The sequence below is a fragment of the Euprymna scolopes genome, chromosome 30, assembly GCF_053919585.1.
Source record: "Euprymna scolopes isolate OS-2025 chromosome 30, ASM5391958v1, whole genome shotgun sequence".
Classification (NCBI taxonomy): domain Eukaryota; kingdom Metazoa; phylum Mollusca; class Cephalopoda; order Sepiida; family Sepiolidae; genus Euprymna; species Euprymna scolopes.
The window spans coordinates 50337855-50349655 of record NC_136511.1 but is presented as its reverse complement, the minus strand read 5'-3'; the positions used below and the strand labels follow the sequence as shown (position 1 = coordinate 50349655).

Sequence of the window (11801 nt, the reverse complement as noted above, 5' to 3'; positions counted from 1 at the left end):
TGAGGATCCGACAATTCCCATCGTTACCAACTTCAACGAAATATATTTTTAATCTATTATATAAAGGATAGTTGTATGTGTGTATGTGTGTGTGTATCCAAGTAAAAGTAAAAATAAAAAAAACACAAAACAATACCTACAAATATAAGGTATATTCTTGCCATCGATGAATACTTTTAACATAAACAAGGCTGATAGCCATGTCGCGTGCTCTCGTGTAATGAATGAATGCGTGAATGTAGGATTGACATGAAATTCTTAAAGATAAATTAAAATGACCGAAAAATGGGCTGAAATGACTTAAATAAATAAAAAGTAAATGACTTTAATGAACGTAAGGATGAATTGAATGACCTTAAGAATGACTTGAATGCTTAAAAAACAACTTAAATGATCGGGAGAATCATTTGAATGGCTTTGAGACTGACTGGTGGGCGATCATTTTACATTAAATTAATACAGAAAAGTGATCTCCACTTTATATCACAAAGTTACAAACATAAGTACAGCATGTAGTAAGAACAGATACTACGCTTTGATCTTGGCAAGAAGGCCAAGAAAAGAGTATTTATTTGCTCCCCCACCGAGCAAATTAGGCACAAGGTCGATTTTTAATGTGAAGAGTGAAGGGGAAATGGAGACCAACTCCCCAGGGAGTAGCGAGCTGGATAGTGACAATTGGTATGAAGGGTTGCCCCTACATTGACCAAGGTCTTATTTGTGGGGTTAGTATTTATTTGCTCCCCCACCGGGCAAATTAGGCACAAGACCGATTTTTAATGTAAGGAGTGAAGGGGAAATGGGGACCAACTCCCTGGGGAGTAGGGGAGCTGGATAGTGACAATTGGTATGAAGGGTTGCCCCTAGATTGACCAAGGTCTTATATGTGGGGGTTTCCCCCACATTTGGTCTTTGCTTGCAGTATCTACCAGAACAGATACTACACTTTGATCTTTATATTTAATTTATTTTGTTTAAAGAAAAATTACAATTAAAAAAATTCCAATACTACACTTTGATCTTGGCCAAAAGGCCAAGAAAAGCTAAGAACATCATGCATTAACAACAGACCTTTGATCTTAACCAAAAAGGCCAAGCACAAAAGTGTTACGGACAGACTCGTCCTTTTTGAGTCAACTGGGCCAGCTTTCATCAGAGGTGGAGTCAGCTTTTTAGCCATTTACAATATAATCTTAGCGAAAGATAGAGAGATGGATTGAAAGACAATGTTTGTTTAAAAATAAGGTACACACATTCCTTTTCTCTTTTATATATGTAACTCTGCTAGCTCTATATAAATAAAGGTTATCCGTCATTCTATCACATTTTAGCTATAATAACTGCACTGCGTAATTTGTCTCATTTCCAAATGTAAATCTTATCTAATTTCAGAAATAGAGAATATTGCATTAATAGTTAATAAAGTTCCAGCAAATTAAATGGATGCAATGAGATTCGAAACATAATCACAAACACAAATCATTAGATATTCCAGCTGACCTATTTAAACTTTCTTTTTGCAAATAGAGCTTAACCCATTTCTTTAGCAAATAATTACAGCTTTGATGACGTTATAGATTTATTATTTATGTGATGTTTTATAAGGAGAAGTCCCCGAAACGGTGCGTATACTTTCCTGATGACCTGACATTAAAAGAAAATATCTCACAAGTGAAAACAGCCAATAAACACGTTTATATACTAGTACAGTGAGTAAATTGTTTATTCCAAACAGCAATATCTTGTTGACTTCTCGCTTCACCGAGCGTTTCTTCTACTGTTCCGGTAACAAATAACAGTCTATAGCGTGTATTACGCCATAGATTCATTATTTATGTCGTGTTTTAAAATATGAATTCAAAATCATGATGTGCACGCTGTCCAAGTCATACTGGATAATGGATAATTGATTACGAGTAAAAATACCGTACATGGGAAGAGAGATTTTGCGTGAATATAGCAATAGTCCAAGAGAATTCACTATTGTAGTGGTTGCCAGCATACGGATCTTTACCAATACAGTTGCAGATCCTATCTTCTCGCAGGAACCAGAGGTCAATTAATTTTAGTACTGCAAAAAGAAGATAAATGTGTGTACATAAAGAATGGCACTCGCTGCCTAACCGAACGCTTCCTGACCTCTAAAATCGTTCAGAATTGCTCCTGAACAAAGGTTAGTTAGTTTAGGCGGGGGTCACCGCAATCAGGTTTTCAATTCGTCAAGTATGAGTGTTCATAAAGGAAGTATCGATTCGAATATCGATCTGATCGATCGCTTCCGTCGATTCAGACCACATTATTAGACAAAAGAAAATGTCGACGAGTAAATAAGCGGAAGTCGATTAAATGAGCGGAAGTCGAGTAAATGCGATTTAATGATTGGAAATAAAGGAAGACGGGATAGGCGCTTCTCACGTAAGATGCGTCGATTCAGTCTGCTACGAAAGTCAGGGGTTGAATGGAGGGTTTATGTGGACAGGACCTCTCATATTGAGACGTGGTCGCATCCGAAGAAATCGATTAGAAATAGATTACGAGTTACAAAAACAAGTTTTGTTTAGTGTATTCAATAAAAAAATACTTAAGTTATGCTCAGCAAATGTAGACATTAAACCTTTCCATGCGCGAGTCAACCTCTGAACTTACAATCATTTTTTAATGGAAGTCAAAGTTTTATAACAACGAATATCTTAAATCTTCTCTATAACTCTCTTTATCTTTCATCTCTCTCTCTCTCTCTCATATATATATATCATATATATATATATAATCATATATATATATATCATATATATATATCATGTATATATCATATATATATATATGTGTGTGTGTGTGTGTGTGTTTGTGTGTGTATTTATATTATTATTCTTTATGTGAATACAGTCATATCTTCCTACGATGTGCAGACCGTTCCGATCATAATAGATCTTATCAGGCATGAAGAATTAAAAATCAAAAAAATAAAAAGGGTTCATGATCTTTCAACTTCGCTCTACGCCAGTATATCTCCTTTAAAATTAAAAATGGCCTTGAACCATTTTTAAATTTTTGAATAAAGAAGAAATATAATTTGCTCTCTTTGATTGAGCACTATCAACGCAAAAGTTGTCGTCGTTGACTAGGTTCAAACACAGTCTACAGAAAATGGACTCATATATATATATATATATATATATATATATATATATATATATATATATATATAAATCAGAGTCCATTTTCTTTAGGCTGTTTTTGAACCCAGTCAGCGAGGATTACTTTTGCTAGTATATATATATATATATATATATATATATATATATATATATATATATATATATATATATATATATATATATACACGTAGTCGTAGTATTAGTTTGGCTATTTTTCACTTAAAACGCCGCATGCCAATCTATTAAACTAACAGCGAAATTGTCAAATGATAACTAAAACCTTAAACAAATATCCAACACAACACAGCTACATTATTTTACTTTATTTTTTAATGGTTTTTACTTTTTCTCAGAAAGATGTAACAATTAGATTAAAGGGTCCGATGTATGTATTAAAACAAACAAGTACGCCAATATTCCCAGTTCATAAAAACCTGATTCAAATATAGCATATTCTTTTCATTGTTCTTTCATTGAGTGTATATCAGTTGACATTTTTTTTATATAGAGTGATGTGGTTCTTGGTTACTTTACGATGTGTAACTGTGTGGGATATATGCTAGAGAGTCAAAACAATGATAAGAATATGCTGTTGTAATTATTAATTATTATTATAAACCTCTTTAACCGTTCGAGCATCTTTACTAGCTGGTTTTCTTGAATGCTTTCTTCGACTATCGAGCGATTCACTCCTTTTAAAAAGGAATGACAGGTGATAATATATATATTAAAAAAAAAAACTATGTATACTTGTTCTACGTGACTTCATGTATACCACAAATAAAAAGCACGGATTTCCGAAACGATCGTACAGATAATTGACTTTGTTGTTGTTCCTTCTTATGAAACTGATTTTTAATTTAATTAAATTTTGATTTTTAAATTTTAAAATTTTTTTAAATTTTTTTAAATTATAAATCACATTACTTAATATTAATATATATATATATATATATATATATATATATATATATATATATATATATATATATATATATATATATATATATATTTCTGGTAGGAAGATATCCAAAAATTGAATTTCAACAAGGGTCGTTGATAGTGCTCAATAATAAAAGAGCAAATTATATATTTAACATTTTTTTAAATGTAAATACAATCATATCTTGCTACGACGTGCAGACCATTTCAATCATATTTGACATCATCAGGCAAGAAAAATTATATATATATATATATATATATATATATATATATATGCGGTAGTGTTCAACACTAAGGGACAAAATCTTAAAACCTAATATTTGTTAGAAATAACAATTGTGAAAAGCTAAAATTTTGACAACTGGTAGTCATTATTATCAATAATAACATCCTAAAATTTGAATCATTTGCAGAGGATAGAAAAAGAATCATGACATTACTTTGTCCTTTAGTTTTGGACACTATCGTATATATCTATAATATAAAGCTGAATGTCTGTGTGTGTCTGGTCACGAATAGGCTCCTATATGGTTGACTATTAATGTAAACTGATCACATATAATGATAGAAGATGTATCGAGACACAGGAATGGGTATTTTTGATCTGGCATAATGATGATTCATTAAAATTGTGGGGTCTGCGTACGCGCCTTGTCCACAAAGTATGAAAATAAACATTTTTAAAATTAAAAAAAAAAACGATTACAAATGTTTTTAATATAGATGTACATAATAATACTTTGATAAGTATGTTTTAACTTAAATAGGGATGGTGCAATAAAATTGTGGGGTCTGCGTTCGCGCCTGACCTCTATAGAATGGAAATAGGCACAAACTTTTATAAAGACTTTTTATATCTATTAGCGTAAGTATACTTTGATAATTATGTTTCAGTTTGAAGAAATACGTTATAATGAAATTATGGGGTGTTCGTTCGCGCCTGGTCCCCATAGAATGGAAATATGTCACAAAGTTTAACAAGGGGTTTTTAATACAGATCTACGAATTTTGCGATAAGTGTTTCAGTGTGAACAGGTATGGTATAATACATTATGGGGTTCGTCTATTTTATTTTTACTTTCATCATATTTTGCTTTGGTTTTGATACCCATAAATTCGAAGCTATCTCTTTACAACCCTTCCTTTTCATAACCTATCATACTTTCATAAATCCGAGTCCATTTTCTGTAGGCTGTTTTTGAACCCAGTCAACGACAGGTACTTTTGCTAGTATATATATATATATATATATATATATATATATATATAAATTTTTTCTCATCAATATATATTGGTGTAATATAATAATCGCTAGAGAATTGTCTCTATTATAATAAATATGTAATCTGCTTAATTAAAATATCGCATTTAAGATCGCATTTAAGCGTATCTTACGACCGGGAAACGTCGAATGACCTGCTAGTATTTTAGTAAATTATGCTTAATTTTTTCCGGAAAAAAAATTTAATCCAAACATTAAACAATATTGAACTTAGAAATAACAATAAATGCAAGAATAACAAATACAAACACGGAGAATATTTTTTTATTGCAGATGATTACCAGTCATCCAATTATTTTCGAAAAATAAAATGAAAACTCGACTAGAATACACATCGTTTTGTTTTTCGAGCGAACAAATATTTATTCTAAGAAGTCAATAAAATTTTAATTCAATTTTAAAAGATGAATAAAATATTGATACGCTTAAAAAATGCTATTGCTATTTTAATCTTTCCCGCTCGTTGTCGCTCCCTTTCAGTAAGATAATACTCGTGGTACAAGATAAGGCTGTCTAAAGATACTGGCTTCCTGACCTAAAATGCACCAAGCCCGAACGCTATTTCCCTTAAAAAAAAAAAATATGCTCTGCAAAGCCAAAAATAATAAAAAAAACAATATCTATACAACAACCAAACCAAACCAAACCAAACCAAACCAAACCAAATCAAACACTATGGCTGCATAGTAAAAGATATGAAGAACTCAAAGTATGAAAACATTAGCTGAAATGATTAAACCCAAAAAGGGTTGATGTGTCGCACAATTAAAGAACAAAACTTAATATCATGCATAGATATTTGAAAATATAAAAAAATCTTTAAATATTAAAAAATAAAACTAGATTCGTAACTGAGGATAGACGCGCATATGGAAATGCATACGAAATACAAAATGACGTCACTGTTAGCAAAAAGACTATAAAAAGGCGAGCGAGCACGTTAAAGAAAACGATTACGTGAGAAACGTCACATCCTTAATGAGAAGTCACGCGTGGCGGGAGCATGAGGAAATAAACGTCTTTGTTACGAAAAGGCGAGTTCGAGTTATTCTTTGTCTTCGTCTCCTTTGCGATGTAGACTGCATATAACATGTTGGTTACGCATGTAAATGTTTATATATATATATATATATATATATATATATATATATATATATATATATATATATATATATATATATATATTCGAAATGACATGTCAATCCTTTCCGGGTTATTTAATACTAAATCAGTATTGAACACTTTCTTCAGGTTTTTATTAATTACCATTTCTACTATATATATATATATATATATATATATATATATATATATATATATATATATATATATATATATATATATATATATATAAACCGAATTGATAAATCATAAGTGCACGACCTTTTCCGTCAAAAGAAAAAAATCAATGACGCACTGAAAATAGTTATCTCTATTTTTTATATTAAAACAACTTTGTGTGTGTGAGTGAGATCGTTCCCTATGGACTCTGAAATGGTTAGGCCGATTTGTTTAATAAATTTCACACAAAAGTGCTTGATATGTCTGGGAGTCTTCTTACGTAGATTTTGTATGGGAAGGCATCTGATAAGTATCGAAAATTTAAAAAAAATCCGATTAAACAAAAAATTTGAGTAAACTTTTATACAACCTAACATCACAAGTGCATCTGTTTTATCATCGAACAAGCAGAAAGGCCCAGCCTATAAAATCTACAATAGATTATTTTATAAGACAGGGACGCGTCTAAAATGAATGTTTCCTTTTAGAGCATAATGTAACTTGACGTTTTATTTAAGTGATTATGTATATGTAATTTCATAAAATCAACAGTTGGTTCTTGCACAAGATGGGCGCGTTTGAAATGATTTTTTTTTGTTTAGAGCACACTTGAACCATGATAGTTTACTTTTTGTATTTTAACTTTAAAAAGCCATTATCTACAAATAATTTAATAAAATCAACACTAGATGTTCTACAGTGCACTGTAGACTACAATGTACTGAGGACTGTTGCTGTGGGGAGGTGTGCGATATTCATCCCTGTATACTGCTGGGGTGTCGAAAATAGATCAGGCAATCAATCAATTTGATTAAAAAATGGACGATTTTACTGATAAAAATAAATTATGGTAGGTGATAACATTTATTTATTCTAATTTAATCGAACGATAGGCAATACTGAGTATTTGAAGATGAAGCAACAGTAGTCGACGCCAGTAGTTGAAAAAATAATTTCTGAATTGTTGACCGGTATCAAGCATTGAAAGAAATAACCACACCCACAGCTACTGTTATTATTACCCGTTCCTATTTTCTTATTGCCGTATATTTCCGCGTATAAGACGACCCTTAAAGTTTAAAAAAAATCATCTTTCAAAACTAATATTTTATAAGATACCGGGTGTGTCAATCTCTAGCCTAGGTTAAACAAACATGGGTTTGTGATTTAGCAGTCGTCTTATACAACCGATATATGATAAATTTATCAAAATTTGCGCCAATTTTGTACCTCGACTTATCTGACGTACCTCGCCTCATATGCCGAAATATACGGTAATTATTCTCCTAGCTTCAACTTCATACTAAGAATCGAGCTGGTCACAAGTTCAGTAACTTTTATTATAGAGATATAGGTTCAAATAGGAGGTGACGGTGGTCAAGTGGTTAACAACACAGACTGACGGTCTGGGTGTCGCAAGTTCGAATCCGGTTCGTTCCACAAAAATCACTTTCACTTAGGATGGTAGTAGATTTTTCGTGGTCCTTGCCATAAGTACCCGATGTCTTTCTAGAAATGTCATATAATTGTGGCACAGAAGAGAAATCAGTTGTTATTTATTGATCTAGTAATCTCTCTGCCTATCTATATATTTATCGATCTATTTGTCTATCTAATTGGAAGTAAACAAGAAATGCGATTTCAAACTATGTTTTGATTAAAGTTGTCAAAACATGATGAGGTGTAAACTGGACAAATTGCACCGCAAGAGAGTTGACCAGCATCGGAAGTACGTGCCTGTTGTCACGTGTTCTGGTTAGATGAGAAAATAGATGAGTCGAAAAGAGGACGTCAAACAGAGCGGACGGTTTTACAGCTCATCCCCCCTTCAGCGAGGAGGGAGCCGATATGTTTCAATGGAGAGTAGAGTTAACCACCCAAACAAAGATATTCACTTCCCATTCTTCTGCGATCGACACCTTGGAAGTAATGAATATATATATATATATATATATATGTAAATCAACTATCGTCTCGGAGTTGAAATGCATTTGTCCACAGGTTCAAGCTTTCATCCAAGAACAGATGAAATCCCCAGGTGAACCAAAAGACCAACGACGCAGTTAAAAAGCTGATGAGGTATGTCGAAATACATGTATGTGACACACATGCCTGTAACAGACTGCAACACGATATACTTCGGGTTCAGATAGTGAAGAAGCCCTACAATAGACATTTAGTAACACGACACACAATAACACGACCTATAAATAAACATCATCCTACAACGTAACAGAAAGATTTCTGACTAGAAAAAATCATTTGAGAAACCAATAGCAATAATAGAGTCTTCAGATTGATACAATAAGATGATGATTATATAGCTGAATATTTATGTGAACACGAGCGAAGCATAATTTATTTTCTGATTTTTAACGGAGTGTGTACACTCGTATACAATGTTAAGTATATTTGTTTGTACCTTTTTACAACTTAACGCAGATAAGTACGATCGTAGGTATGTGCGAGATATGTACGTAAGTACGAGATGTAATGATAGCGATATTCATATAATAGTGTATACGGAGAGAAAAAAAAAGGGTCACGTATATCTTTGCAATTAAATTTCTATGAGGTTTTTGTTGCCATCTATGAAAGAAGGTTTCGGAGATTATTACTTCGTCTTGTCAAGATCCGTCGCGTCTTCCACGAGATTCGGACAATAAGCACGAGGATATGGACGATGCTCGAGTGGCCCGTCACGTGGGCCTTATATGTGTTCGCAATTAAGCCCTGTCTGGAAAACATAGCTGGGGGAGGGGAAGAGACGGGCGATCACCAATACGTGACAACAATATCGGCAATGTGAAATGAAGACGGACAAAGAAACCAATAAGCGAAAACATACATCCGGGTTTTTCAGTTGCCTGCGACGTGGAAAGGTCAACCCACATATTGGCTTTCATGAGCTTATATGTTTTGCCACGATATATTGCCGCCTTCATAGATTGTGTCATTTGGATTATTGGGACTACTTTTCTCACTTTAAATGTTATTCCTACAACGTTTTGGGAGATGTAACGTCCGACCGTATTCAGCTGTTGCTTGTAGGACATAGAAATTTTTCTGTGTAACTCAGTAACGTGTACTTAATTAAAATTTTTTTTTAATTTTATTGAATGATTAATATTATATATATATATATATATATATATATATAATATATGTAATATATATAATATATATAAAATATATATACAATATATATATAATATATATATAATATATATACAATATATATAATATATATAATATATACATATAATATATATATAATATATAATATATATAATATATATAATATATATAATATATAATATATATAATATATATAATATATATATAATATATATAATATATATAATATATATAATATATATAATATATATATAATATATGTAATATATATATATAAGATATATATATTACATATATTATATATATAATATATATAATATATAATATATATAATATATATAATATATATATATATAATATACAATATATATAATGTATATATAATATATATAATATATTTATGATATATATATAATATATATAATATATGTATAATATATATAATATATATATTATATATAATATATATAATATATATAAAATATATTATATATATAATATATATATAATATATATAATATATATACAATATATATAATATATATACAATATATATAATATGTATAATATATATATAATATATATAATATATATATAATATATATAATATATATAATATATATATAATATATATAATATATATACAATATATATATATATAATATACAATATATATAATGTATATATAATATATATAATATATTTATGATATATATATAATATATATAATATATGTATAATATATATAATATATATATTATATACATTATATATAATATATATAATATATATATAATATATATAATATATATACAATATATATAATATATATACAATATATATAATATGTATAATATATATATAATATATATAATATATATATATAATATATATATGATATATATATAATATATATAATATATATACAATATATATAATATATACACAATATATATAATATATACAACATATATATAATATATATAATATATATGATATATATAATATATATAATATATATACATATTATATATATAATATACATATATAATATATATAATATATATATAATATATTTATATAATATATATAATATATATAATATATAGATATAATATATATATGATATATATAATATATATATATATATATATATATATATATATAATATATATCCATCAAAATCAGGTAGGTGCGGCTTATGCATGCTAGAATCTTATATTTTAATGACAAATAACAAATTACTGAACCCACGCAAAGAAATCATCCAACGATGTCTGCATAAAAATAAATTCCTATTATCTAAACTTAATCCAGACTAAATAAAAATAGGCTTGATGCAAAGTATTCTATAAGATAATAAAAACCAACTAAGACTACAGATAATGTAAAATTGAATTATAATTATAATAGATAAAGAGGAATACCCACAATAAATGAATAATTATAATACAAGATAGAATTACAGAAACACCTAACTTGGTTTAATGTAGCATTTTAAATTCCTAGTGAACCTAGAGCTTATATAATTTTTAAATCCTTGCTTTCGTCACATTGTTTTTAGAAGTGATTTAGATCTAAAGGGTTTTTTAGACGTAAAAAAATAAAGTTTTTACTGTTTTACTAAGTTTAATATAATCTCCCGTTTTTTTTAAACCGCAAATCCATGTTATTTTTGTCAGTTCCTTAACTCATTATTATAATCGTTAGCTTCTACAAATTACTCATTTATCACATTTTATTTTTTACATGTAAATATTATCAAGTTTTAACTAGACGTAAATAACGAAGTTTTTATTGTTTTACTAACTTTCACATAATCCCACATTTTTTTTAAACCACAAATCCATGTTTAATTGTACATATTCTATCCTTGATCCTGAATTCAGGATTTGATTGATTTCTCGTTCGTTCCTTGAACCGGCGAAATCTAAATAAAAGCTAAAATTAAATTAGAATATCCTTAAAAAATGAGACTCGTTTAAAATAGTGCCCCC

General features: G+C 29.2%; 1 pseudogene; it reads right to left on the bottom strand.

Annotated features, from left to right (window-relative positions):
• Positions 1–425: 425 nt before the first annotated feature.
• LOC145255040 (U2 spliceosomal RNA) lies at positions 426–565 on the bottom strand (annotated as a pseudogene).
• Between the last annotated feature and the right edge of the window lie 11236 nt (positions 566–11801).